A 7,723-nucleotide genomic window follows, 5' to 3' on the forward strand; every position below is an offset into this window, starting at 1 on the left:
TAAACTAATCACATTACCGATCATCGTATATGTTCGTCGATATGAGGATCGAAACGTCGATTAGAAATATAATTGGCAAAATCGTTTTATTTTGCGCTCGATTTGTCCATTTATAACGAAATCCGTCGTAGGCCGACGATTATTACTCGTCGTCCTATATAACAACATCTTCATCGTATATATCTCCGCTTTCGGGCGTACATCTTTTAAAACCATATATTATAGGTACCCGAAAACAGCTACGTTGACGACGTCGAAATTCGATCGGAACTTCCGAACTTCGTAGATGGCTCTTTAACGTTCGACAATGATTTTTACAGACTTGTACGTTTACCTATTATATATATATAGGCATAACAACACACTGTAATGATCCTTCCGCAGGTTCACCTACGGAAACCTTGTTACGACTTTTACTTCCTCTAAATGATCAAGTTTGGTCATCTTTTCCTACACATCGACGACGCCGAAACGCCATCGCGTGTCGATCCGAAGACCTCACTAAATCATTCAATCGGTAGTAGCGACGGGCGGTGTGTACAAAGGGCAGGGACGTAATCAACGCGAGCTTATGACTCGCGCTTACTGGGAATTCCTCGTTCATGGGGAACAATTGCAAGCCCCAATCCCTAGCACGAAGGAGGTTCAGCGGGTTACCCGGGCCGCTCGGCCAGGGAAGACACGCTGATTCCTTCAGTGTAGCGCGCGTGCGGCCCAGAACATCTAAGGGCATCACAGACCTGTTATTGCTCAATCTCGTGCGGCTAGAAGCCGCCTGTCCCTCTAAGAAGAATAGTTTGTACGCCGACAGTAAAAACCGCGCACGAACCGCGAAACCCGAAAGCAACGCGGCCGGCGGGCCTTTAGGATGTCAAAAAGCGCCTAGTTAGCAGGCTAGAGTCTCGTTCGTTATCGGAATTAACCAGACAAATCGCTCCACCAACTAAGAACGGCCATGCACCACCACCCACCGAATCAAGAAAGAGCTCTCAATCTGTCAATCCTTCCGGTGTCCGGGCCTGGTGAGGTTTCCCGTGTTGAGTCAAATTAAGCCGCAGGCTCCACTCCTGGTGGTGCCCTTCCGTCAATTCCTTTAAGTTTCAGCTTTGCAACCATACTTCCCCCGGAACCCAAAAGCTTTGGTTTCCCGGAAGCTGCCCGTCGAGTCATATTAGGGAACGTCGACGGATCGCTAGCTGGCATCGTTTAAGGTTAGAACTAGGGCGGTATCTGATCGCCTTCGAACCTCTAACTTTCGTTCTTGATCAATGAAAGCGTTTTTGGCAAATGCTTTCGCTTCTGTTCGTCTTGCGACGATCCAAGAATTTCACCTCTAACGTCGCAATACGAATGCCCCCATCCGTTCCTATTAATCATTACCTCGGGGTTCCGAAAACCAACAAAATAGAACCGAGGTCCTATTCCATTATTCCATGCATACAGTATTCAGGCGAAATTTTAGCCTGCTTTGAGCACTCTAATTTGTTCAAAGTAAACGTGCCGGCCCACCTCGACACTCAGTAAAGAGCACCGCGGCAGGATTGAGTTGGGCCGTCGTAACCACGACGCGCACAACACGCACGCCGAAACGCACGCGCGACGGCGACGCGACACGACTAAGCCCACCGGCAGGACGTCTCGCGAAAAACACGCCAGTTAACACCGCGAACGATGAACCGGCGGCGCGAGACACAAATTCGACTACGAGCTTTTTAACCGCAACAACTTTAATATACGCTATTGGAGCTGGAATTACCGCGGCTGCTGGCACCAGACTGGCCCTCCAATTGATCCTCGTTAAAGGGTTTAGAGTGTACTCATTCCGATTACGGGGCCTCGGATGAGTCCCGTATCGTTATTTTTCGTCACTACCTCCCCGTGCCGGGAGTGGGTAATTTGCGCGCCTGCTGCCTTCCTTGGATGTGGTAGCCGTTTCTCAGGCTCCCTCTCCGGAATCGAACCCTGATTCCCCGTTACCCGTTACGACCATGGTAGGCGCAGAACCTACCATCGACAGTTGATAAGGCAGACATTTGAAAGATGTGTCGCCGGTGCGAGACCGTGCGATCAGCTTAAAGTTATTCAGAGTCACCAAGTTGTACGATGACGAGCGCGAACCCGAAACCGATTGGTTTTGATCTAATAAAAGCACTCCTTCCATCTCTGGTCGGAGCTCTGTTTGCATGTATTAGCTCTAGAATTACCACAGTTATCCAAGTAATTGTGGGTACGATCTAAGGAACCATAACTGATTTAATGAGCCTTTCGCGGTTTCACCTTAATTCGGTATGTACTGAGACATGCATGGCTTAATCTTTGAGACAAGCATATGACTACTGGCAGGATCAACCAGGGAACTGTTCTTATTATTTTATCGACACGAAGCAGATAAAACAAATACAGACACAGTTTATTTTATAAGTTTGACTTATAAAGAAACGTGTGCGTAAGACGACGATATATAATATATATCGACGACTAATAAAAAGGAGGTGCATGATAGCGCGCCTAGACGACGGAAAAACCGGTCCGAGGCGCCACGCTCTTACATTTTAATATTAGTTGTCTAATAAAACAAAACGATATCATCATCTTAGACACATCTTTTGTTTTTTTTATACACAACCGATCGACTAGGCACCCAATTATCTCGATTATCGACGACGATCGTCGACTACGTCGAAAATTGGATGCCGCAAAATATCGTTCGGCGTTTATAAGACCTCGAAAAACATTCTCTCCGAACCCTTCGCTAGATAGAAATATATAAAGCGACAAGGAAACCTCGTACGAGAAACGTTTCGTGATTTTTTATTTTATTCTCGCTCGGAGAGCAGAGAGCTATCGCAAAATGTGTTGCTGTTTTATGAACGTTCCGATGAAAAACCGATACGTCCATAAAAATAATAATTCCAATCGCATATGAATCGTGGATCATCTTCTTCTAACGAAGCCGAATGTTCCCGCCGAATTCGCGATCTCGCAGTGATACCGTCGTCGTCGTCGTACGCTTCCCGATATATCGAAAAAAACCGACCAGGAAGAACAACGAAACGACGATACAAAATCGCGAGAGCGTTACGAATATATAATAACACGACGAAATACGCTTTTTATTTAGATAAATAAAAAAATACGGTTCGGATCTTATATATTAACATATAATATGTAATACCACCTTCGCTGATCAAAAGCCACTCGGTAAAAGTGTCACAGCGCCGGTCGACCCGACCCGTCGTATCCGTCTCTCGTATCGCCCCACGTAGAAGCGCACACGATTTAAGCGCGGGTCTCTCGCCAGCTATCGGAAATGTATGGGTGTTTTAGAACAGATCGTTTATACGGACGTTGCGCAAATTTTTCGTTTTTACGTCTGCCCGTTCTCGTTATTATCGGAATGTTCCGATGAATAAACTTTAGCTTTAGACAACGTGAACTTCTAAAGCAATAATTTTAACCTCTCGTGTTAATACGTCCTCAGGCCGTTTCTAGACTGCCGATCACGTTCTTTAAAAGTCGGAAAATTCCGATCCATAAAATTATGCTAGTAGAATGTAAAGATCCTTCATAGGATGGATACTGTCACATATCGATACGGCGATCGGAGTAAAACTGTTCTCACGTATTTCAGGACATTTTAGGTTGTTACGTCGGCCCGTTCGTTATTATCGGTATATACCTATGAATAAATGTTTTGCTTGTAGAACGTAAGATTCCAAAAGAATGATTCGCCGAAACGATGGTGCACCCTTACGATCGGATATTTGCCGCTTATTGGCCATTTTCTATAATTCATCCGTTAGATATCGTTTATCGACTACGGATAAGGTTTTCCGATATCAGAATGTTCCTAAGGATGATTCGAAAGTGATTTGAACGAAGAATTTGATAGAATGAATCCTTTATTTATCCATTGAGTACAGGGTACGGAGTGTCTGCGGGGTCAGCTAATATATTATATTTCTCTCTCGACGTAATGGTAACTCGAAGTCCGAACCGCGCTCATGAAGCTCGGTTTCAATCCAATCCATGTTGGTCGGTTCCTCGAGAGGAACGCCGTATCTTCGCGGTCGACCGCCTAATGAATCAGGTGGTAAAAGTCCAAGCCCAGCGCGGCAACGGCAGGCGCGTTCAACGTTTTAACTGCCAATTCTACGGTCATTCATCGGCCAACTGTAAAGCCACTCCGGCCTACGTCAAGTCCCAAAGACAGAAATTCCCCGCCGAAATGCACCAACTGTTGAGAACCATACACCGCAAATTACTCGGGATGCAAGTGCCGACCTACTCCAAAAACAACCAAACCCAAAAGACCAATTCCTCCCCCCACTCATGTACGGGGAACTCAAGATAACAGTCGTCTGGCTGGTCTGGATTCCACTAGAACACGAACCCGATCTCCATTGGCGAAATACTCTTCGGAACATATTCAGATGACCAAGGAGATTTTCAGGCCATTTTCAACGCCATCAACCACACAGCTATTGGAAGAATTACTATCGGCCGGGATAATAGATGAGTTGGAACTTGGGCTTATTGCTCCAAGCGAACCAACTCACTACTCCTCCAATCGACCGACAATAATTGACTTTTTTATCTATCAAAATTCGAATCAAGCCTCTGACCTGCAAGTACTCCAAGATATCGATTCTGACCACAGGCCTATCCTCCTCACCCACCATCAGCGATTTTCCACTGAGTTCCACTGTCCCCAAGCAAGGTCAACCTAGTAAACGAAAAAAAAAGTATCTTCTCTTTGACGATCCTCATTATATTAGGACGATAGTTCCATTCTAAATTCTTGATTAATTACAGTTCCTATTTGTTCATTTCGAGACGTTCCCGTGATTAATACTTATCGTGTAGAAATTAGCCACAATCCACAATTAGCCACAGTTAGGAAAAATAAATTAATTATCATATAGTCATAAACGTAATAAAAATGAATACACATATTTTCGAAGTCACTCCAGAAATACTTTACCTTATTTTTAAATAACAATCTCGGGCCGTACCATTTTTACAAAACTTATTCTATATACTTACTATATAACAGATTATAATGATATAATATAATTCAATACAATAACTACAATATATATATATATATCTGAAAATTCTGTTTTTATAAAATGTCAGCTACTGTTTAACATTTCATTTTTTAAAATGTATATCCAATTGTGGTTCTGAAAAGAACCGATTTTGCAGGTAAGTAGTATATTGAAACACACATAGGTATGTGAATTAATTTACTTAGAACTGGTATATTTGGTGACTGCTTTGGTACCTTCGCTAACGGCGTGCTTAGCCAACTCACCGGGTAACAATAACCTAACGGCGGTTTGGATTTCTCTGCTCGTGATCGTTGATCTCTTATTGTAATGGGCGAGACGCGACGCTTCGGCGGCTATCCTTTCGAATATATCGTTCACGAAAGAATTCATGATCGACATGGCCTTGCTGGAGATACCCGTATCGGGATGAACCTGCTTTAAAACTTTGTATATGTAAATCGCATAGCTTTCCTTCCTCCTGCGCTTCTTTTTCTTGTCGCTCTTAGAGATATTTTTCTGGGCTTTTCCGGCTTTCTTGGCCGCCTTACCGCTTGTCTTCGGTGGCATTTCGAAATAAAAATCCCGACGTCTCACGTACCTCAAAGAGTACTTAACTAAAAAAATGCCTTTAATTCTAGAACTTATAACATTCGAAGGAACACTTCTAAGCCCCGCCCATAGCCCGAGTTAGAGTCTGATTGGTCGCGTATGATATAACGAGTTTGGCTCGCGGACAAAATTCCAGGCCGATCTGTAAGAAATTTCCAGTACCGTTTTTGATTTAAAGGTGAGCAGTATCTAACAACGATCGAGATTAACATGTCCGGACGTGGTAAAGGCGGAAAAGTGAAGGGAAAGGCGAAGTCTCGTTCCAATCGTGCGGGATTACAATTTCCTGTCGGTCGTATTCACCGACTTCTAAGGAAAGGAAATTATGCCGAACGCGTAGGGGCCGGTGCTCCCGTTTACTTAGCTGCCGTAATGGAATATCTGGCGGCCGAAGTTCTCGAGTTGGCGGGTAACGCCGCTAGAGACAACAAGAAAACAAGGATTATCCCTAGGCATTTACAATTGGCCATCAGAAACGACGAGGAATTGAATAAACTGTTATCTGGCGTTACTATTGCCCAGGGCGGCGTCTTGCCTAACATTCAAGCAGTATTATTGCCTAAAAAGACAGACAGCAAAACCAAATAGATAACGCAAACCGTTTAAAGTTTTGCATACGCCCTTTAATATCGGTCCTTTTCAGGGCCAACAAAATCGTATAAAAAAGAAGTTAGAATACGCGTTCTTATTAAAGAATAAATATTAACTAGAAAATTTATAAATAATCTGATCTGTACTGAATATTCCTTTATTACTGTTTTAGAGTATCGATCGATCGGTTCCCTAATTAGTTACGGCTCTATCTAGAAAATAATCATTTAAGTAATAATAAGATAATAAATAAATTATATAAATATTCTTTCTTTTATAAAGTTATATTGTGGTTCTGAAAAGAACCGTTTTTTTTTCTATTAAAAAAATACGGTCTTGGACGAACGTATTTTTTAGGGAAGTCGTAGCACGTCCAGGAGTGTCGGGATATTTGTAATTTTCAACTCCGTGTCTTCTTGATCTGACGATGAAATGTGTCGCCTGTTTAATATATCGTCATACGTAGTAGAAATAGTTTTATTTCTTTTTCTTTGGTGATACTGGTTTTTTAGTTTTCGCACCTTCACCAGCGGCAACACGAACAGTTGAGGTCGTCGTCTTAGCACTTTTCGGTTTAGGCGCCTTGGGCTTTTTCGTAGGTCCGGCTTTATTAGATTTTTTCGCTTTGGAAGGCGATTTCGGGGATCTTGCGGCCGTGTTGCTTTTTGCTGCTTTCGAAGATGAACTATTAGCGGCGGCATTGGAAGCGGACGTAGTCGTGGCGGCGGTAGATTTCTTTCCTGTTTTCTTTTCGACGGCTTTTTTGGCAGAAGCTTTTTTCTCGGCCAAAGTTGCAGATTCACCTTTCTTACTTTTAGCTGTGGTTTTCTTAGTTGAGGCGGAGGCGGCGGTCGTCTTTTTTTCCGTTTTCTCTGAGGTTTTTTTGGCAGACGCTTTTTTACCACCGGCTGTCGTAGCTGTCGCGGCACCTCCTACTGGTTTTCGTTTATTTTTCTGTCCGGTTTTGGCAGTGGCCGTTTTTCTTTTCTTCGTACCTGCGGCTGTCGTACCTCCTGCTTTACGTGCCGAAGCCGCTAATTTAAATGATCCGGAAGCTCCTTTGCCCTTCGTTTGTACCAAAACACCCGAAGCGATCCACGTCTTTATATATTTCTTTATAAAGGGCGATAATTTGTCAGCATCCACTTTGTAATTGGCCGCTATGTATTTTTTAATAGCTCTGAAGGAAGTTCCGCCTTTCTCTTTCAATCCTTTAATTGCACTCGTTACCATATCAGCGATCGGAGGATGACTAACTTTCGATTTAGAACTCTTCGCCTTGCTCGAAGTGGATTTTTCTTTCTTCCCTCCTGCAGACGAACCTGCGCTACCGGCTGTAGCTGATGCGGCTCCCGTAGCCGACACCGAAGATGAATTCGACCCGGCCGGTGTGCCTGTTGACGATGCGTTAACAACGGCGGCGGAATTTCCTCCACTCCCTTGATTCGACGAAGGAGAAACCGCTTGTC

The 7,723-nt window shown here is 43.8% G+C and overlaps 1 non-coding gene across 1 annotated transcript; it reads right to left on the minus strand.

The window, feature by feature from the left end:
* Window positions 1-367: 367 nt before the first annotated feature.
* LOC143206475 (small subunit ribosomal RNA) lies at window positions 368-2,356 on the minus strand. The gene has a single exon (XR_013008434.1). It is a non-coding gene; the product is annotated as a small subunit ribosomal RNA (ribosomal RNA).
* Window positions 2,357-7,723: the final 5,367 nt, after the last annotated feature.

This window comes from Rhynchophorus ferrugineus, unplaced genomic scaffold (genome assembly GCF_030347505.1).
Source record: "Rhynchophorus ferrugineus isolate W39M unplaced genomic scaffold, kcgeb_rfMv2 rfM715, whole genome shotgun sequence".
NCBI classification, from domain to species: domain Eukaryota; kingdom Metazoa; phylum Arthropoda; class Insecta; order Coleoptera; family Curculionidae; genus Rhynchophorus; species Rhynchophorus ferrugineus.